General features: G+C 42.3%; 1 protein-coding gene across 3 annotated transcripts in view; it reads left to right on the top strand.

Moving 5' to 3' along the window:
- Positions 1-22,821, top strand: part of NR2C2 (nuclear receptor subfamily 2 group C member 2) — a 456,514-nt gene that overhangs the window by 321,933 nt on the left and 111,760 nt on the right. The gene's annotated exons all lie outside the window — the stretch shown is intronic.

Raw genomic sequence — 22,821 nt, forward strand, 5'->3', positions numbered from 1 at the left:
CGTCGTGTAAATTGACGATTGTATCCGATCAGTCATCTGGGGATGCGGTTCCCTCTGAGGCTTCAGAGGTAGGACCTCCAGGTTCAGAGTCTGCTGATTTGATTCCTCCATATGAAGAGGATTTAGCATTTAGATTTAGAATTTGCACTTGCTTCTGAGAGAAGTTTTGGCGATGTTAGAGGTTCCTAGTACAGATCCGTCAGTCAAATTTCAGTCTTCTAAATCAGATAGGGATCTTGATTAGACAAGTGGAGAAGGATGGAGATCCTATTCCTTCTAGTCTATATATTTTTTGTTTTTAGAGTCCCAGTTTCGAGCTCTATAGGGGGGTTTGTGTGGTATGACAGGCAGGACCTGTTTTTGCAAATTCCTTCTTGGCTATCACTTTTGTGCATTTGCCTAATTTCTTTTTCTATTCCGTTTTCAGGATAAGTTTTTTTTTTGTTTAGAGCCCTTGGTTGTTGTAGAAACTCTTTTTAGGAAGACATTTCTTCATATGGGATATTAGATACTGACGACTTTGGTTGTTGCGATTGCTGGAGACTTCCAGTGGAAGCATCTTGGTCTCAGTTCGAGGTGATGGTTCCCTCGATATTTTCGAGACAGATTTAAGCCATGGGGCTTATACTTTTTTTTGTTTTTTTTTGGATTATTTTCAGTCTTCTAGCATAGCTGGAACTTCAGAATTTTATGTTTAGTTCTTGAGTTGCTCTGGCAGATATGTCGGTTAAGTCTACTCTTTCCTTCTACTTGAGAGGACTTATTTCTATCTATTCCGGTCCAGGCAGAGCAGGTCCATCTATCCTAGATGGGACCTGCTTTAGGTACTATCTTGGATGGGTGTTTCATTCTGGATCATATCGGTTCCAGGGGTCCTAGAGGCCAGAACTAGGCTTCTCATCCTGCCTTTCTGGGCAGTTTTTCTTCTCTTGATTTTGTCTTGAGGCAGAGAGAGGGAAGCTTTTCAGGTGACTTTTGGAGTCATTGTCCCGGTACCTATCGCAGTGTGAATTTTTTTTTATTCCACTATTGTTTTTTTATGGTCCAATAAAGGTAGGGGTCTCCTGTCCTATTTGGGTTCTTTGGTACTTTATCAGAGCTTATTATGTCTCATTTGTGGGTGAGGATATAAAGTTCTCTCTAGCTTTTTGTTCGGGAACTCTGCAGGATCGCTGTAGAGAAGGATATATTTCTTTTTTTCAATCCTTTGGGTAAGATCTGATTCTTATGGACCATCTCTTCCAGTAAACCTTGTTTCTGATCCTAGTTTTTTTTTGGGGGGGGGGTCTGGGGTTTAATTTGGCAGGATTCTGATTCCAGTTTTATCAGTAGCTCCCTGGTCTTGACGATTCTGGTTTACTTACCATTGTTTGTTAGAAGGCTTTTAGGGAATTTCATCTGTCTTCTTCAATCCTCAGAGATGGATCTAGACCGAAGTTCTCTGGTATAGGCGCCAGGGTGAATTCCTGAATGCAAAATTGGTCTTTACAGACAGGAAAATTTTCCTTAGATCTTGTGAAGTTAGAATTTACTTCATTAGGTTGTGCCCTCCAGATCAGGCCATCACTGGCTCTGTGGTGGAGGGTGTTGTTGTTTTTTTTTTGTCCTAGGGCTTATCTTGGGTTTTCTTTCCTTTGACAGGTCTCATCTCACCTGAGGTCGAGACATTGGCATGGAACTGTTTTGAATCTGTTTTATCAGATTTACCTGGAATACTGATTGGAAGAATCGCTCTCCAGTGTTTTGTACAGATCTCCCCCTGAGGGACATTTCTCTAAGCTCTCCCAAGGCTGTTTTGACTTAAGTCACTGTCCTGTCAGTTTGGGGAGAACGTGTCTATGGGGGACCATGGATCAGTAGATTTCCTCCCGATTATTCTTATGATTCCACAGGCAAGCATTTTTCTCTGAGGGTTTGGTCTTCTGGGTTCGTCCCAGTGTACGGATCTAATCAGCCTTCTTTTCTCTCAAGTGGCTTAGATCTTTTTCTAAGACAGAGAGGTTCCCCTGCGTAGAGGGTAGTATCTCGAGTTTGGTGGTGGGCGGAGGCCCACTACTGCTCGTTGTCAGCGATCCACTCTCTCAGTGTGATCTTCAGGGTTGGATGTTACCTACAATCTTTTCCTTGATCTGGGAATAAGGTTTCTATCTGAAGGTTTCGGATGTTTGTCTGAAGGAGGACACTGATCGAGAATCTCAGGACATTCGTACCTATCAGCCAATCGGATTGAACTTGATTCTGATTGGCTGACTCCATCAGCCAATCAGAATTTTCCTACCTTAATTCCGATTGGCTGATAGAATCCTATCAGCCAATCGGAATTCGAGGGACGCCATCTTGGATGACGTCCCTTAAAGGAACCGTCATTCGTCGTTCAGTCGTCGGCCAGGATGGATGTTCCGCGTCGGAGGTCTTAAGGATGCTGCCGCTCCGCTCCGGATGGATGACGATAGAAGATGCCGCTTGGATGAAGACTTCAATCGGATGGAAGACCTCTTCTGCCCCGCTTGGATAAAGACTTCTACCGGATGGAGGACCTCTTCTTGCCCCGCTTGGATGAAGACTTCTACCGGATGGAGGACCTCTTCTTGCTCTGCTTGGATGAAGAATTTGGCTCGGCTGGCTGAAGACGACTCAAGGTAGGGAGATCTTCAGGGGCTTAGTGTTAGGTTTATTTAAGGGGGGTTTGGGTTAGATTAGGGGTATGTGGGTGGTGGGTTGTAATGTTGGGGGGGGGGGGGTATTGTATGTGTTTTTTTACAGGCAAAAGAGCTGAATTTCTTGGGGCATGCCCCGCAAAGGGCCCTGTTCAGGGCTGGTAAGGTAAAAGAGCTTTGAACTTTAGTAATTTAGAATAGGGTAGGGCATTTTTTTATTTTGGGGGTCTTTGTTATTTTATTAGGGGGCTTAGAGTAGGTGTAATTGGTTTAAAATTGTTGTAATATTTTTCTAATGTTTGTAAATATTTTTTTATTTTTTGTAACTTAGTTCTTTTTTATTTTTTGTACTTTAGTTAGTTTATTTCATTGTATTTATTTGTAGGAATTGTATTTAATTTATTTATTGATAGTGTAGTGTTAGGTTTAATTGTAACTTAGGTTAGGATCTATTTTACAGGTAAATTTGTAATTATTTTAACTATTTTAGCTATTAAATAGTTCTTAACTATTTAATAGCTATTGTACCTGGTTAAAATAAATACAAAGTTACCTGTAAAATAAATATTAATCCTAAAATAGCTATAATATAAATATAATTTATATTGTAGCTATTTTAGGGTTTATTTTACAGGTAAGTATTTAGCTTTAAATAGGAATAATTTATTTAAGAAGAGTTAATTAATTTCGTTAGATTAAAATTATATTTAACTTAGGGGGGTGTTAGTGTTAGGGTTAGACTTAGCTTTAGGGGTTAATACATTTATTAGAATAGCGGTGAGCTCCAGTCGGCAGATTAGGGGTTAATGTTTGAAGTTAGGTGTTGGCGATGTTAGAGAGGGCAGATTAGGGGTTAATACTATTTATTATAGGGTTAGTGAGGCGGATTAGGGGTTAATAACTTTATTATAATAGCGGCGCGGTCCGGTCGGCAGATTAGGGGTTAATAAGTGTAGGCGGGTGGAGGCGACGTTGTGGGGGGCAGATTAGGGGTTAATAAATATAATATAGGGGTCGGCGGTGTTAGGGGCAGCAGATTAGGGGTACATAGGGATAATGTAAGTAGCGGCGGTTTACGGAGCGGCAGATTAGGGGTTAAAAATAATATGCAGGGGTCAGCGATAGCGGGGGTGGCAGATTAGGGGTTAATAAGTGTAAGTTTAGGGGTGTTTAGACTCGGGGTTCATGTTAGGGTGTTAGGTGCAGACGTAGGAAGTGTTTCCCCATAGACAACAATGGGGCTGCGTTAGGAGCTGAACGCTGCTTTTTTGGGTTTTTTTCAGCTCAAACAGCCCCATTGTTTCCTCTGGGGGAATCGTGCACAAGCACATTTTTGAGGCTGGCCGCGTCCGTAAGCAACTCTGGTATCGAGAGTTGAAGTTGCGTTAAATATGCTCTACGCTCCTTTTTTGGAGCCTAACGCAGCCATTCTGTGGACTCTCAATACCAGAGTTATTTTAAAGGTGCGGCCAGAAAAAAGCCAGCGTTAGCTACGCGGGTCGTTACCGACAAAACTCTAAATCTAGCCGTAGGAGTCTATCCACCAGAGCAAAAGTCTAATTCAGTAGGCGCAAAGTGTATTTTACTATAATTCATTATGTTTTTAACTAAGCATTGTTAAGCTAATAGTCCATATTCTGATATTTGGAGTGAACTAAGCTGGATAATTATAGATTGTGCTGAAATTCTCATGTGTGGTGTTTATTGTAAGTAAAGTTCATTTTAGAGATATATTTTTATGATCTCTGGTATACAATATTATAACGGAATAATAATGTAATGGATTCATAAGCTAGTCTCTACTTAATATATTTCAATGTGTTTATAAATTTAACTAATCTCAAGAATTTTGGAAAAAATATTAATTTCAATTGTTTCGTATATACATTTTAATCTATGCACTCCTGCCCAGGGACCGTCGTGTAAATTGACGATTGTATCCGATCAGTCATCTGGGGATGCGGTTCCCTCTGAGGCTTCAGAGGTAGGACCTCCAGGTTCAGAGTCTGCTGATTTGATTCCTCCATATGAAGAGGATTTAGCATTTAGATTTAGAATTTGCACTTGCTTCTGAGAGAAGTTTTGGCGATGTTAGAGGTTCCTAGTACAGATCCGTCAGTCAAATTTCAGTCTTCTAAATCAGATAGGGATCTTGATTAGACAAGTGGAGAAGGATGGAGATCCTATTCCTTCTAGTCTATATATTTTTTGTTTTTAGAGTCCCAGTTTCGAGCTCTATAGGGGGGTTTGTGTGGTATGACAGGCAGGACCTGTTTTTGCAAATTCCTTCTTGGCTATCACTTTTGTGCATTTGCCTAATTTCTTTTTCTATTCCGTTTTCAGGATAAGTTTTTTTTTTGTTTAGAGCCCTTGGTTGTTGTAGAAACTCTTTTTAGGAAGACATTTCTTCATATGGGATATTAGATACTGACGACTTTGGTTGTTGCGATTGCTGGAGACTTCCAGTGGAAGCATCTTGGTCTCAGTTCGAGGTGATGGTTCCCTCGATATTTTCGAGACAGATTTAAGCCATGGGGCTTATACTTTTTTTTGTTTTTTTTGGATTATTTTCAGTCTTCTAGCATAGCTGGAACTTCAGAATTTTATGTTTAGTTCTTGAGTTGCTCTGGCAGATATGTCGGTTAAGTCTACTCTTTCCTTCTACTTGAGAGGACTTATTTCTATCTATTCCGGTCCAGGCAGAGCAGGTCCATCTATCCTAGATGGGACCTGCTTTAGGTACTATCTTGGATGGGTGTTTCATTCTGGATCATATCGGTTCCAGGGGTCCTAGAGGCCAGAACTAGGCTTCTCATCCTGCCTTTCTGGGCAGTTTTTCTTCTCTTGATTTTGTCTTGAGGCAGAGAGAGGGAAGCTTTTCAGGTGACTTTTGGAGTCATTGTCCCGGTACCTATCGCAGTGTGAATTTTTTTTTATTCCACTATTGTTTTTTTATGGTCCAATAAAGGTAGGGGTCTCCTGTCCTATTTGGGTTCTTTGGTACTTTATCAGAGCTTATTATGTCTCATTTGTGGGTGAGGATATAAAGTTCTCTCTAGCTTTTTGTTCGGGAACTCTGCAGGATCGCTGTAGAGAAGGATATATTTCTTTTTTTCAATCCTTTGGGTAAGATCTGATTCTTATGGACCATCTCTTCCAGTAAACCTTGTTTCTGATCCTAGTTTTTTTTTGCGGGGGGGGTCTGGGGTTTAATTTGGCAGGATTCTGATTCCAGTTTTATCAGTAGCTCCCTGGTCTTGACGATTCTGGTTTACTTACCATTGTTTGTTAGAAGGCTTTTAGGGAATTTCATCTGTCTTCTTCAATCCTCAGAGATGGATCTAGACCGAAGTTCTCTGGTATAGGCGCCAGGGTGAATTCCTGAATGCAAAATTGGTCTTTACAGACAGGAAAATTTTCCTTAGATCTTGTGAAGTTAGAATTTACTTCATTAGGTTGTGCCCTCCAGATCAGGCCATCACTGGCTCTGTGGTGGAGGGTGTTGTTGTTTTTTTTTTGTCCTAGGGCTTATCTTGGGTTTTCTTTCCTTTGACAGGTCTCATCTCACCTGAGGTCGAGACATTGGCATGGAACTGTTTTGAATCTGTTTTATCAGATTTACCTGGAATACTGATTGGAAGAATCGCTCTCCAGTGTTTTGTACAGATCTCCCCCTGAGGGACATTTCTCTAAGCTCTCCCAAGGCTGTTTTGACTTAAGTCACTGTCCTGTCAGTTTGGGGAGAACGTGTCTATGGGGGACCATGGATCAGTAGATTTCCTCCCGATTATTCTTATGATTCCACAGGCAAGCATTTTTCTCTGAGGGTTTGGTCTTCTGGGTTCGTCCCAGTGTACGGATCTAATCAGCCTTCTTTTCTCTCAAGTGGCTTAGATCTTTTTCTAAGACAGAGAGGTTCCCCTGCGTAGAGGGTAGTATCTCGAGTTTGGTGGTGGGCGGAGGCCCACTACTGCTCGTTGTCAGCGATCCACTCTCTCAGTGTGATCTTCAGGGTTGGATGTTACCTACAATCTTTTCCTTGATCTGGGAATAAGGTTTCTATCTGAAGGTTTCGGATGTTTGTCTGAAGGAGGACACTGATCGAGAATCTCAGGACATTCGTACCTATCCCAGGTTACCCATTAATGGGTCGTGGTTCAGGGATCCTCAGGCAGAGCTAATGGATCCTTAGCGGTGCTTTGGAGGTCCAATACAACCTTTTCTTCCTCTGCCATATCACTCTTTCTCGAGTGATGGCTCGATCCTAGCAAGCGCAGGCGTCAGTAAGACTGATTGCTCCGTTTTTGTCTGCGAGATCGTATTCGCGGTTTAGTGATTTCGCTTCCATGGGGTTTTCCTTGTCGCAGGGATCTGCTGGGTCAAGGCCCCTTTGCGTCATTGAATCTTATTCTTCTGAGGTGGACTGTGGGAGGTCGCTTGGTCTTAGCCGAGAGAGATTTTTTTTTTCTGAGAGGTTACGGTTCTCTCCTTCAGCGCGTAGCTGGTTCCTCGTCATCTATCACAGGTGTGGAGGACCCCTTTTGTCGGGAAGAGCATGATTCGTCCTGGCACTCTATCTGCTTGCCAGGGTTCCCTATTTTTTCTCCAGGATGATCTGGAGAAGAGCCTTCCTAGCCCTGTTTGTCTCTTCTGCTTTAGAGGCTCATTGAGCTTCCGGGAGTTCAGTTCTTTTGCTAGGGCTCTGACTGCCTTTAGGCCGATGAGTCAATCTGAGGCTCCTTCTTGGTGCTTAGATCTTATTTTAAGGGGGTTGCATCGGGCTACTTTTGTACCCGTGCAGGAGGTGGTCTTTGAATTTTATCTTCAATGATCTACTCCGTCTGTAGATTGCTTCTATGTGCCTTAGTCTCTGTGTTGCAACCTTGCAACACGTACTCCTTATTGGGGTTTACTCTATAATAAGGCTGTTCTTTGAACCTAGTTAGTTTTTCTTCCTAAGGTTGTGTCTATTTGTGACTTCAATCGAGAGATTGTGGTTTTTATTTTTTATATGTCCTATTCCTTCTCTAGAAGGAAAAGGTTTTCCTTTTTTAGGGAATCATGCCTTGATATCTTTTTCAGGCTATATAAGAATAGACAGGTTTTTTTTCTGTTGAATATTGTATCTGGGAAGTGCAAGGGTCTGAAGGTATTGTCAACTTCCTTATTTTTAGTTGAGGAGTGTCTTCCGCTTGACATAGGAGACAGCGAGACACTAGCCTCCTCTGAGGTTTACGGCTCATTTCGAGAGCAGTGACATCACCTTGGGTCTCTGGCATGAGATCTCTATGGATCTGATTGTTGGACGGCTGCTTGGTCCTCCTTGCATTTTTCCAGAGAGTTTTTCTTTTTGCTTCTGATGAAGCAGGCTTCAGGAGAATGGGTTTTGGCAGGCTGTGGTGTCCTCAGATTGGGGCCACCTCTCTCTTTGCCCTCCCGTTAGCATTCAGTGTCCTCTGTAGCTTGGGTATAATTTCCCACAAGTAATGAATGCAGCTGTGAACTCTCCCTGTATTAAGAAGGAAAACATAAATTATGCTTACCAGGTAATTTCCTTCTGTACAGGGAGTGTCCACAGCTCCCGCCTGTGTTCTCGATGGGCGGCTCTAAATTTTATCTTTTTTCTTCTGACACCTTTTTCACCCTGATATTTCTCCTACTGTTCCTTGTTCTCTCAGCAGAATGACTGGGGGATGAGGGAAGTGGGGGAGGTATTTAAGCCATTGGCTGGGGTGTCTTTGCCGCCTCCTGGTGGCCAGGTTCAGTATTTCCCACAAGTAATGAATGCAGCTGTGGACTCTCCCTGTACAGAAGGAAAGGAAATTATTATATACATATATTTCTTTCTAATGACACAGTGAGTCCACGGATCATCATCAATTACTGTTGGGAATATCACTCCTGGCCAGCAGAAGGAGGCAAAGAGCACCACAGCAGAGCTGTTAAGTATCACTTCCCTTCCCACCAACCCCAGTCATTCTCTTTGCCTCTAGTGCAGGGAGATGGTGAAGTATTTAGGTGTCCTGATTAAGATTCTTCTATCAATATTTATTTATTTTGAGATCAGGGCAGGATTGCTCTGATCTTCCATCACAGTTTGGGTATAGCTGTACTCCACGTTAGTCTCTTCAGCAAGGCTAAGTTGTTTTAAAGCAGTTAGGAACTTGTAAAGTGGGCTTTGCTGCATTTTGCTAACGTTGCTGCCCTGGTATAGAAAGCCTGAGTAAATTTACTCTGTCTTTCTCTTTACACAGGTCTATATGAGAAGTGGCATCCTCTCATACATTGTGAGTCGTCTGACTTCTGGACGACTAGAATGCAGGCAAGTGTCTTTATTCTGGGGCTAGAAGGCTGGCACTGATGGGGTTAAGGACCCTCTGCTGTTAGTGGGACAAATCATGAGGGATACTTAGGGCAGTATGCAGGCACATTAGTCATGTGACTTGGAGACTAGGGGTTAATTTCCTTCATAGTAAGGAAGGGGTTTACCACCTTGGGGCTTAAATTAAATTTTAGTACTGTAATCTGATACTTTGTCAGCTTCCTTTGGTTATGATACTGAGAAGAGAGCGCATAGGGCGCCATTTCTAAGGAGCTGCATAGCTGAGAACATTCATTGCTTTATGAGGAGCAATTACTTTGATTTGTGGTATTATATTCCGTTTCTTTAGGAAGCGGTGCAATGTCTTTTTATAATTTTCATGTCTGTACCCTGCACAATTTGTGCTGATCTTTAGGCTGTAGAATGTATTTTGTGCGGCAGGATGAAGCACAATGTTTACACGCTTTATCACATTGCCGTCTTTGTGGTCCTGCCTCGTTCTCAGGTAGAAGTGCCATCTTGGACTGCAGTTTTTATGACTCCGCCTCGTCATCTTGAAAGTTGATAGTGTTGTAAGGCAGAGTCAAGCACACAAAACCAGGCTCTTCACTGTAATTATGCAAACTGAGCTTGTATTAAGTTACAGTCTGCTGGGTTTTTAAACTTTAGAGAGCTTGTAGTTTATCATGTTTTTTTACTACAATCTGTGTAAATAAAATGAGGGAAAATATCTCCTTTAATTATCTCCATTACTTTCAGGGATACCAAGAGAAAAGCTCTTGGCCTCGATCCGATATACAGCGTCGCCCGCAGAAGCCGGTGACGCCAAAATTTGCGCAGGTTTGGTATCATATATACGGCGTAACTTAGAAGTTAAGCGCGTATATTTCTGCCTTCGCCCGTCGTTTTTTGGCCCATAGACTGACATACAAAACACGCGCAGTTTGGTATCCAATATACGGCGTAAGGACTTACGATCGCAGATTTCAGAAAATCTACTCCATTCTCATTTCGCCACAAATTGAAGGCGCAGCAACCCTTGCACTGACTTAGAAACCAACGTAACTCTCTGAAGGCCTAACAAGTGCATACTTAACAACATACATATCAGCAGCTTGATCACAAATAGTTAACCTCTTCAAAGCATTTATTATTCCTGTCCCTGCAAGTTTGTCAAACCAATCACAAAGGGGTGCATCATGGGGCACAAGGGGTCATCATGGGGCACAAGGGGTCATCATGGGGCACAAGGAGTCATCCATGGGACTCAAGGGGTCAATCATGGGGCACAAGGGGTCATCATGGGGCACAAGGGGTCATCATGGGGCACAAGGGGTCAATCATGGGGCACAAGGGGTCATCATGGGGCACAAGGGGTGCAGGAAGCCCTACAATCCCCTGTTCTGTCTACACATGCTGATTCTATAGTTGCTGCTGAGGTCCATGGTGATGGTGCTGCCCCTGCTGCAGCTGGTCATTGAATTACATACTGCGGATTTCCACTGCATGTAAGTGAAACTACTACATCCCACCCCCATTCCCTTAACCACCCTAATTACTGAAAATATATCATTAGTTCAATTCATGTTTTGGTCACTATGATTTATTGACTATCATTTCGAGGAATGAAAATGGATGTTTATACCTTATGTTCACACCTTCTGTTAAAACATTATCATTTAGATATATATACCCATGAGCAGGGATAGGCAAGGTGTCCTTCACTAAAAGTCTTTACCTTAGAAAATGTCCGCCACAGCCTTGGCTCATGCCTATCCCTGCACATGGGTCAATTTCTATTGGATGTGAGAAACCTTGATTTACATCTTAAAAGTAAATATCACTATATGTACCCTTCATACACAACTATGTGATGTGGTTTAGAGAACATGAATATGTCATAAACATGATGATATTACCTTTTCTGGGCCATTTCCACACAGGCCTTATTATATTTTTCAAAAATATTAGTGTACTAAAACACCCCGCACATGGATGTGGATGACAATTATATGGTAAATAACAGAGGACAAGATTTAGGATGAAATATAACAATATTTTTTTTTTTTAGGCTTCTTAGATGAGGGGGCTGAGGTGCCTGGAGTGGCTCTCCTGCCTCTCCTGGGTTGTGTGGATTCAGAGGATTCTGCAGGAGTGCTGGCCACAGATGAGAGGCTGGAGGCAGTGTCCTGCTGGTGTGTGAAATGCTCCACCAACACACTCAACAGTTGGTTTTGTTCCCGCCATCTGTTGTCAGTCTGCATCTGCATGTCCGAAATAACTCTCAGCATCTGAGATTGGTTCTGGACGATACCACTTAAAGATGCTGCCATGTCCCGTTGCAGCTCAATGGAACGCTGTAGTAAAGTCTTTTGGCTCCTGTAAAATCTGCATTGGTCTCTCTGCATTCTCTCGCAGGTTGATGTTTGCCTCCTCTGGAGGGCAATGTATTCGTCGCCCAGGGCAGAAGTCAGAGGATCTAAAGGCTGTTCACCAGCAGGGATTATGAACAATGACAGCTTGTGCCTCAGGATGAACAACCCCAGCTAGTGCCTCAGGTGGAACTACAAAAGCTGGTGCCTCAGGAGGAACTACCACAGCTATATGCTCCTCTTCATATGCTGGAGCTCTTCCAAGGGAAGCGGATGGTGGAGCTCTCCGGGTGGACTGGTAGTCCCATTGACGACTGGTGTGCGACCACTCAGCCTGACCAGTTTGTATGTCCTGGTGGTAAAAGTCCTGACTGGCCGGATATTGGGAGGGGGGTAAAGACATCTACCCTTTGGGGATGCCTTGGCTGCCCCTCATAACCAAAAGAATAGTCCTCTGGCCAGGGCTCCTCTTCAAAACTTTGTGGCATGACATATGGGTCCTCAACAGAGGCAATCCAACCCACCTCATGCCTGTGAGCATACTGTTGAGGGATTCTCTGGCCTGCTGGTTGTGCTGGAGCCATTCTCTGGCCTGGTGGTTGCGGTGGATGCATGCCCGTTTGCACCCTGGTGACAGGAGGTTCTGTGAAGGAGTCAAATGATGAGAGGTATTAGTACAATCATATATATATATCCATGTGGGCATACAATGTACATTGATACATGCTAGGGCCTATACTCATTCTCATGTCAAACTCTATAACATGCATGTGCACATTGTGATTTGGGATATGAGGGATTTTAATATGCAAAGTATACATGTATGTGTTTCATACAATAGTTCTGTGTACATGTCAGTGATGGAGAAAATGTGTTCTTTAAGTGACACTATGGTCACACAATTTCCTTTAGCCTGATGTAGGCACATAACGTGCTTTCTTGAGCTAAAAGTATTGTGATGGCTATAGTGTCCATTTACTGAAAACTACATGTGGCTTGTGGCCTGTGTTACTCCGAGACATGTTAGTATTTCACTATTCCACCTCATATCATGAATTTCAATGTGTTAAGTAGCATTAAATGGACATTAAACCCATTTTTATTCTTTCATGATTCAGCTAGAGCATGCAATTTTAAACAACTTTGTAATTTACTTCCATTACCTAATTTGCTTCATTCTCTTGATATTCTTAGCTGAAAAGCATATCTAGATAGGCTCAGAAGCTGCTGATTGGTGGCTGCACATCAATGCCTCATGTGATTGGCTCACCCATGTGCATTGATATTTAAGAAACAAAGAATAACAAAATAATGAAGCAAATTACATAATAGAAGTAAATTGGGATGTTGTTTAAAACTGTATTCTCTATCATTTTAGTTGATTGCCGGTTTTTCCTACTTACGCCAGTTTAGCATCTGACGGCGCAGTATATTGGATAGGTCGAGTTGCGAGGTGAAATTACGGGCGGCGCGGGTTCCCTCGCTTGTGCCGAAAACTGCGCTGTATATCTCTTAATTATATTAGAGTTCCTTCACATAAAGAAATATTATCATACTTTTTTTTGCTATCAATGAAACAGAGGTTTGTTTCTAAGTGTATTTATAATTCCAGCAAGTCTATATAAATTTAAAGTGACAGGGTAATTTTAAATATTTTAATTATTTTTAGATAATTATTTCCAAATTTTATTTTAGCCTCATGTGTCCCTGGATGATGTTGTCTAGGCTAATGCCACAGCTTCTCCTCAATAGTCCCAAGTCCTTTTTTATGGCGTCACATGCAGTATCCTCCAGTTCCTCTCAGTCTCCTGGAGGAGTTATTTTTCTCCAACATTGGTGTGTCCGGTCCACGGCGTCATCCATTACTTGTGGGATATTCTCCTCCCCCACAGGGAAAGGCAAGGAGAGCACACAGCATGAGCTGTCCATATTGTCCCTCCCAGGCTCCGCTCCCCAGTCATTCTCCTTGCCGCTCTGAATTAAGACACTGTGGTGAAAATTTGGTAAAGATTGGATAATTCCTTCATAGTTTTTCACATATTCAGTAATAAAGTGTGCCCTGTTTAACATTTAAAGAGACAGTAACTGTTTTGTTTTAAAACGGTTTTTGTGCTTTATTAACCAGTTTAAGCCTGTTTAACATGTCTGTACCTTCAGATAGATCATGTTCTGTATGTATGGTAGCCAATGTGGTTCCCCCTTCAAATATGTGTGATAATTGTGCCATAGCGTCCAAACAAAGTAAGGACAGTACTGTCACAAATTGTAAAGTTGCCCAGGATGATTCCTCAGATGAAGGAAGTAGACATAGTTCTACATCATCTCCTTCTGTGTCTATACCAGTTATGCCCGCGCAGGCGACCCCTAGTACTTCTAGCGCGCCAATGCTTGTTACTATGCAGCAATTGACGGCAGTAATGGATAACTCCATAGCTAATATTTTATCCAAAATGCCAGCATTTCAGAGAAAGCGCGATTGCTCTGTTTTAAACACTGTAGAGCAGGAGGGTGCTGATGATAATTTTTCTGTCATACCCTCACACCAATCTGAAGTGGCAGTGAGGGAGGGTTTGTCTGATGGGGAAATTTCTGATACAGGAAGAATTTCTCAGCAGGCAGAACCTGATGTTGTGACATTTAAATCAAAATTAGAGCATCTCCGCGCATTACTTAAGGAGGTGCTATCTACTCTGGATGATTGTGACAATCTGGTCAACCCAGAAAAATTGTGCAAGATGGACAAGTTCCTTGAGGTCCCGGTGCACCCTGATGCTTTTCCGATACCTAAACGGGTGGCGGACATAGTGAATAAGGAGTGGGAGAAGCCAGGCATACCTTTTTGTCCCTCCTCCTATATTTAAGAAATTGTTCCCTATGGTCGACCCCAGGAAGGACACATGGCAAACAGTCCCTAAGGTCGAGGGGGCGGTTTCTACTCTAGCCAAGCGCACGACCATTCCTATTGAGGACAATTGTGCTTTCAAAGATCCTATGGATAAAAAATTGGAGGGTTTGCTTAAAAAGATTTTTGTACAGCAAGGTTACCTCCTTTAACCTATTTCGTGCATTATTCCTGTCACTACAGCGGCGTGGTTCTGGTTCGAGGAACTGGAAAAGTCGCTCAGTAGGGAGACTCCGTATGAGGAAGTCATGGACAGAATTCACGCACTTAAGTTAGCTAATTCCTTTATTTTAGACACCGCTTTGCAGTTAGCGAGGTTAGCGGCGAAAAATTCAGGGTTTACAATTGGGGCGCGTAGAGCGCTCTGGCTAAAGTCTTGGTCGGCGGATGTATCTTCCAAGACAAAATTGCTTAATACCCCTTTCAAAGGTAAGACCCTTTTTGGGCCAGAATTTAAAGAGATTATTTCAGACATCACTGAGGGAAAGGGCCATGCCCTCCCACAAGATAAACCTTTCAAGGCTAAGAATAAGTCCAATTTTCGTTCCATTCGCAATTTCAGGAACGGACCGGCTTCCAACTCGGCAGCCTCTAGACAAGAGGGTAACGCTTCCCAGACTAAACCAGCTTGGAAATCAATGCAAGGCTGGAACAAGGGTAAACAGGCCAAGAAGCCTGCTGCTGCTACCAAAACAGCATGAAGGGGTAGCCCCTGATCCGGGACCGGATCTAGTATAGGGAAGACTCTCTCTCTTTGCTCAGGCTTAGGCAAGAGATGTTCAGGATCCCTGGACACTAGAAATAGTCTCTCAGGGTTTTCTTCTGGAGTTCAAGGAATTACCCTCAAGGGGAAGGTTCCACATGTCTAACTTATCTTCAAACCAAATAAAGAGACAGGCATTCTTACATTGTGTAGAAGACCTGTTAAAGATGGGAGTGATACACCCAGTTCCAACTGTGGAACAAGGTCGGGGGTTTTACTCAAATCTGTTTGTAGTTCCCAAAAAAGAGGGAATTTTCAGACCAATTCTGGATTTAAAAATTCTAAACAAATTTCTCAGAGTTCCATCGTTCAAATGGAAACCATTCGAACAATTTTATCTGCAATCCAGGAGGGTCAATTTATGACTACCGTGGATTTAAAGGATGCGTATCTATATATTCCTATCCACAAAGATCATCCAAGGATTTTCACAAAGGTGCTAGGGTCCCTTCTAGAGGTTCTAAGACCAAGGGGTATTGCAGTGGCACCTTATCTGGACGACATTCTAATCCAAACGTCGTCTCTTTCCAAAGCAAAGGCTCATACAGACATTGTTCTAGCCTTTCTCATATCTCACGGGTGGAAGGTGAACGTAGAAAAGAGTTCCCTGTCTCCGTCGACAAGAGTTCCCTTCTTGGGAACGATAATAGATTCTTTAAAAATGAAGATCTTCCTGACAAAAGTCAGAAAGTCAAAGCTTCTAAAGCTTGTCAAGTTCTTCACTCTATTCTGCAGCCTTCCATAGCTCAGTGCATGGTAGTAGTAGGGTTGATGGTTGCAGCAATGGACATAGTTCCTTTTGCTCAAATTCATCTAAGACCATTACAACTGTGCATGCTCAAGCAGTGGAATGGGGACTATACAGACTTGTCTCCAAAGATTCAAGTAGACCAGATGACCAGAGACTCACTCCGTTGGTGGTTGTCACAGGATCACCTGTCTCAGGGAATGAGTTTCCGCAGACCAGAGTGGGTCATTGTCACGACCGACGCCAGTCTATTAGGCTGGGGCGCGGTCTGGGATTCCCTGAAAGCTCAGGGTCTATGGTCTCGGGAAGAGTCTCTTCTCCCGATAAACATCCTGGAACTGAGAGCGATATTCAATGCTCTCCGGGCTTGGCCTCAACTAGCGAAGGCCGGATTCATAAGATTCCAGTCAGACAACATGACGACTGTAGCTTACATCAACCATCAGGGAGGAACAAAGAGTTCCTTGGCGATGAGAGAGGTATCCAAGATCATCAAATGGGCGGAGGATCACTCCTTCCATCTATCTGCAATTCACATCCCAGGAGTAGACAACTGGGAGGCGGATTATCTGAGTCGTCAGACTTTCCATCCGGGGGAGTGGGAACTCCACCCGGAGGTTTTTTGCCCAGTTGACTCAATTATGGAACATTCCAGACATGGATCTGATGGCGTCTCGTCAGAACTTCAAGGTTCCTTGCTACGGGTCCAGATCCAGGGATCCCAAGGCGACTCTAGTGGATGCATTAGTGACGCCTTGGTCGTTCAACCTAGCTTATGCATTTCCACCGTTCCCTCTCCTTCCCAGGCTTGTAGCCAGGATCAAACAGGAGAAGGCCTCAGTGATTCTGATAGCTCCTGTGTGGCCACGCAGGACTTGGTATGCAGACCTGGTGAATATGTCATCGGCTCCACCATGGAAGCTACCTTTGAGACAGGATCTTCTAGTGCAAGGTCCATTCGAACATCCAAATCTAGTTTCTCTCCAGCTGACTGCTTGGAAATTGAACGCTTGATTTTATCCAAGCGCGGGTTTTCAGATTCAGTGATAGATACTCTGGTCCAAGCCAGAAAACCTGTGACTAGAAGGATTTACCATAAAATATGGAAAGGATATATCTGTTGGTGTGAATCCAAGGGATTCTCATGGATTAATATTCCCAGGATCCTCTCCTTTCTAACAAGAAGGTTTGGATAAGGGATTGTCAGCGAGTTCTCTAAAAGGACAGAGATCTGCTTTATCTGTCTTGTTACACAGACGACTGGCAGCTGTGCCAGATGTACAAGCTTTTGTACAGGCTTTGGTCAGAATCAAACCTGTTTACAGACCTTTGACTCCTCCCTGGAGTCTAAATTTAGTTTTTTCAGTTCTTCAAGGGGTTCCATTTGAACCCTTACATTCCATAGATATCAAGTTATTATCTTGGAAAGTTCTGTTTTTGGTTGCTATTTCTTCTGCTAGAAGAGTTTCTGAACTATCTGCTTTGCAGTGTGATCCACCCTATCTGGTGTTCCATTCAGATAAGGTTGTTTTGCGTACCAAGCCTGGTTTTCTTCCAAAAGTTGTTTCCAACAAGAATATTAACCAGGAAATAGTTGTCCCTTCTTTGTGTCCGAATCCAGTTTCAAAGAAGGAACATTTGTTACACCATTTAGATGTAGTCCGTGCTTTAAAGTTCTATTTAGAAGCAACAAAGGATTTCAGACAAAACTTCTTTTTTGTTTGTCGTTTATTCTGGTAAGAGGAGAGGACAAAAAGCTACTGCTACCTCTCTTTCTTTCTGGCTGAAAAGCATTATCTGATTGGCTTATGAGACTGCCGGACGGCAGCCTCCTGAACGAATCACAGCTCACTCTACTAGGGCTGTGGCTTCCACATGGGCCTTCAAGAACGAGGCTTCTGTTGATCAGATATGTGAGGCAGCAACTTGGTCTTCTCTGCACACTTTTGCCAAATTCTACAAATTTTATACTTTTTGCTTCTTCGGAGGCTATTTTTGGGAGAAAGGTTTTGCAAGCCGTGGTGCCTTCTGTTTAGGTAACCTGATTTGCTCCCTCCCTTCATCCGTGTCCTAAAGCTTTGGTATTGGTTCCCACAAGTAATGGATGACGCCATGGACCGGACACACCAATGTTGGAGAAAACAGAATTTATGCTTACCTGATAAATTACTTTCTCCAACGTTGTGTCCGGTCCACGGCCCGCCCTGGTTTTTTAATCAGGTTTGAAAAATTTCTCTCTCTATACACTACAGTCACCCTATAGTTTCTCCTTTTTTTCTCCTAACCGTCGGTCGAATGACTGGGGGGGCGGAGCCTGGGAGGGACAATATGGACAGCTCTTGCTGTGTGCTCTCCTTGCCTTTCCCTGTGGGGGAGGAGAATATCCCATTAGTAATGGATGACGCCGTGGACCGGACACACCGTTGGAGAAAGTAATTTATCAGGTAAGCATAAATTCTGTTGTTGCAGATTAATCTGCCCAGGTGTCTTCTGGTATCTGTGGCATTATCTGCTTTTCCTATCTTAAAGGGAAATCTCTAGAGGAAATCTAATTATTCAGATAGTAAGGTTTCTGCTTCAATCACTACTATACATATTGCTTTCCTTATAGTCTGATAAGGAGGATAGTTGGTAGCACTATCCAAAGGAGAGCTCCTTTGGGAACAAGGGCTTTTGGACACCCCTAACCCCCCCCCATCTTTACCGGGCTGTAACTCCGGTCCCCAGTAACGGATCACGCCGCATCTGAGGACCAAGAGCTTTCAAACGACAACATGGAAGTGCCGCCGCTTCCCCGGGATCACCCCAAAACCACCACCTCTGGGTCCTGGGACTCTGTGGGACTGTGACAGCTATGGCCGGCGCCAGCCTGTCTGAAGGGGCGGGAATGGCAGGAGATTTAAGAGTCAGATAAGACCCTTTGTGTGTGTGTGTATATAAGGCGAGTGTGTTTCACAATAAAATCAGTTCTTGTTTCACCTGAATGCTAGTCTGTCTAGTTCTTTGGGTGGGCTCCTGCTATAATCACTTTCTCTGCTACATAGCAGCTTGTTCCGAGTATCATAATGAACCCTCTGGCAGGTAGCCGGAGTCCGCCTCATGGTGGGACCATGAATACTGGTGCTGTCTAGGTATATACATAGGCTACAGGCTTTGGTCACGTGCCGGCTACACAGCTGTAATCGGCAGGGAGGAAGCAGGACCACTCTTGGCGGAGCTACCCATTCGGGGTATCCATAACACTATGCACAGAAGTTCTATTATGCAATACTGAACATTTAATCATGAATATTTTCATTAACATTGGAGATCCTTTAGAGATATCTATTGGTATCTCCATTTATACCTATTGTATGTGTAATTTATATGTATGCACATACGTTTATCATGCAGATACTGAACAATTATTATTAATATTTTCATTTACAATGTATACAAACTCTCTGCTTATTCTGGACATGGATTTACAGGTATCTACTTTGTACTTGTTGGTCTATATGTGGTGCTTCTCTTATCAGTAAGGCCACATGACAGGCTAAATATGTGTGTATGCTTACATATATACACATATACTACATATATACTACATGCTTATGCCATATACAGATTTATAACTTTGTATAAACTTATGTATAAGTTTATATGTTTTAGGATTTACAGGTAAAATAGTTTGGATATCTGGACTGATTATTTTTGTCCTTCAAGAGATCGAGAGTTTGTTCTCTTTGAAGCAGAGTTCTTATTGACCAGCGGTCCTATCACATGTACTAGTGTTGCCTTAGGGGCAAGGGTTTTTACCACAATCTGTTTATTGTCCAAAGCGACATACAGTTCTGTCCTAGATTTAACAAGCTTGGCAGTGATCAGAATTCAGGGCATTTTAGTTGCACCGTATCTGGACAACATACCAGTGCAAGCCTATTCCTTGTCACTAACTATTGCTTATATTTCCAAGCTTCTATTTTTCTTCAAGACAATGGGTGAGAATCCTGCTTTAAGGGTAGCTTTTATATTAGTCATAATAGATTCATTTTGTACGCATCTTGTCCCTTACGGAACTTCGCAAAATAAAGATTAAGAGGGCATGTCTCTCCCTACAAAGGGCTCTATTTCCATCAGTAGCTCAGTGCATGAAGGCCGTGGTTCTTATGGTAGCTACTTCAGATGCATTTCTTTTTCCCCCTCTACACTTGAGAACCCTTTATTTGTCTATGCTACCTCAGTGACCAAATAATTATCTACATTTGAAATAACAAATTTCTTTGGATTTCTCTGTCAAACAATCTTTCTCTTCGAGACACTAAAACTTTCTTTTGACAGTTGGGGCATCCTTGCTTCATCAGTCATGGGAATGGTGCTGGCAGACACCAGTCTCTCAGGCTGGGGGGCGTTATGGGTTTCTTGAAGATTGCAAGGAGTTGGGTCTCCTCTAGAGGCAAGGTTACCAATTAACATTCTCTTCAACCCTGGCCCCTATTGATTGAGGACAAGTTTATCAGTTTCCAGTAGAACAATATCACAGCGGAGGGCTATATAAATAATTAACGGGGGTACCCGCAGTCCACTGATCATGCAGGAGGTGTTTCAGATTCTGTCTTAGGCAGAAATAAATAATTTCTCCCTATTTGCAGTTCACATCCTAAAGAGTGGTCTCTACATAAGAACATTTTTTATCGCTTTGTGATCAAATGGGGCTTACAGAACATAGATCTGATGGCCTCCATATTACAAGGTCCTCCCTTTGAACCAATGCATTCCATTGACATCAAACTGTTGTCTTGGAAAGTACTTTTCCTGTTAGCAATCTCTTCTGCAAAGAGAGTTTCTGAATTGTCAACACTGTCTTGTGATTCTCCATTTTGAATTATTATCAAGGATAATGCTGTACTTCATACCGAATATGATTTCCTTCCTGAAGTAGTTTCTACGAAAAATATCAATAAATACATTTTTATTCTTTCATTGGGTCCAGATCCTTCTAACTCTAAGGAGCAACTCTTACAGTAAAGGACAAAAAGCGACTAAGGTAGTGTTGGCTTCTTGGCTTAAACAAGTGATTCACAAGGCTTACTTGGTTGCGGTAATTTGCCTCCTAAGCGTATAACAGTTCTTTCTACAAGAGCAGTTATAACATTGTGCACGTTTAAAAAATTATGCATCTTTGGAGAAGATTTGCAAAGCTGACACATGGTCTTCTCTGTATACTTTTTCCAAATGTTATTGTTTTGATATTTTTTCTTCTTCACTAGCAGCTTTTGGCAGGAAAGTCCATCAGGCTGCTGTGTTGGCTAAATAGGAACTGCCAGAAAAATTGTCCCACACCTTCCGTAACATAGACCTTTTGCTTGGGTAAAACATCCCATATGTTATGGAGGACTGTGGACCATCATAATTTTACGAAAAATAACAAAATGTATGCTTACCTGATAAATTATTTTCGGAATGAAGATGGTCCATATTCCTCTATAACATATGGGATATATTTCCCGCCACTAGGAAGAGGTAAATAAACCAATATCAGAGCAGGGTCTGTAGAGGTATCATTAGAACTGTCACCATAAATTGAAACAGGTGGGGTCTGGGAAACATCATCATTCTGAAAGAAAATAATTTATCACATAAGCATAAATGTTGTTTTCTTCACAGCACAAAGAACAATTGGTGTGGCCCCAGGTTCATGGACATAGAACATATAATAGTTCATGATCATTTTATTTGTAAAGCAACAACAAATTCGGGAGAGTAGGGCACACAATGACACTGATTTATGTTAAATAAAAAAAAATGTACAGATACATTAACAAACTGAACAAAATAAATAAATTCAAGAATAAGAGGGCCACTGTCAGCAGTCTTTTTGTTCCTTAGGTCAGGTAGGTGAGCACACAGTGCAGCTTCAGTCTTGACATGTAGGTTATGCCAAGATCATATCTAGAAGCAAAATATATACTTACTTCTTGCCTCAGTAATTAATGCTCTGGTGCCTGCAATGTTTCTTGCTTTTAAGGTACTAAGGGTAGGGAAATCCTGCATAGCTGCCTATAAATCCGCTATTATTATACATTATAACCTTTTGCTTAGACCAGCATGGAGGGGGCTTACAGTATAAGGAAGCAGACCAATGTACTTGTACAAGCACTGCATTATTCAGTTACCTGTTGCTGACATCTGGTTTTGTCCGAACTCCACATTGCTCCTGACCTGCACATAACCCATTCTGCATATTGCTGTAACAAATCCAAGCTAGATTCCAGTGCTTCTCTTATCTCATCATGTTGATCCTGCAATAAACCCTACAAGTCAGTGTCACTAGCATCTTCTACTCATGATTCATATTTCCTACCCAATACTGCATGTGACATGTTGTGTACACAACTACCATATACCCCTAAACTAAACCTACTTCCAATACAGTATTTCATGTATTCAAGAACTCTGCTTATACAATATCATTGAACAGCTTTCCTCTAATGTTGCTTCCTGTGTAATTAAAAGTCTTTACAACTCTTTATGAAGTTCAGTAGCTGAGGATTCTACAGGGGTCACCACCTTTAAACACGTTTTTCCTTTGTGCTGCCTCTGGAATGTATTCCTACACTAGAAGATCTGCAATCTCAGGCTGTACCATACAGAACTAATGATGGTTGTGGCTTCTGAGAGGTTGTTGCACAGTTACTCTTGGTTGGCTTGGTTGTATAGCCTAGTCTTATTGATGAATACTTCTTGGTTAATTAAAGTAAAACTAAGTGCTGTTTCCACCAAAAAGAATGTGTATTTATTAATACCTAGCACTAATAAGTTCTGATCGCTTTAGAAGGTATTTTCAGCTTGAAAAGACCAAGCATGCACATTCATTATAGGGATTGTACAGAACACACTGTACTAGATTCAATCAGAATGGAAAGTTGTGTCCAGTTAGAGAAATATCTGCCATGTTACCCTACAGAGCTGGATGAGCAAGATATGGGAAGGTCTGTCATGTCTTAATGAATATCTTCTATTTACAATTTTTTTAGTGAATCTGTATACCTGCACTGCTAAACAAATTATTATAGTA

This window comes from Bombina bombina, chromosome 7 (assembly GCF_027579735.1).
Source record: "Bombina bombina isolate aBomBom1 chromosome 7, aBomBom1.pri, whole genome shotgun sequence".
In the NCBI taxonomy this organism is placed as follows: Eukaryota; Metazoa; Chordata; class Amphibia; order Anura; family Bombinatoridae; genus Bombina; species Bombina bombina.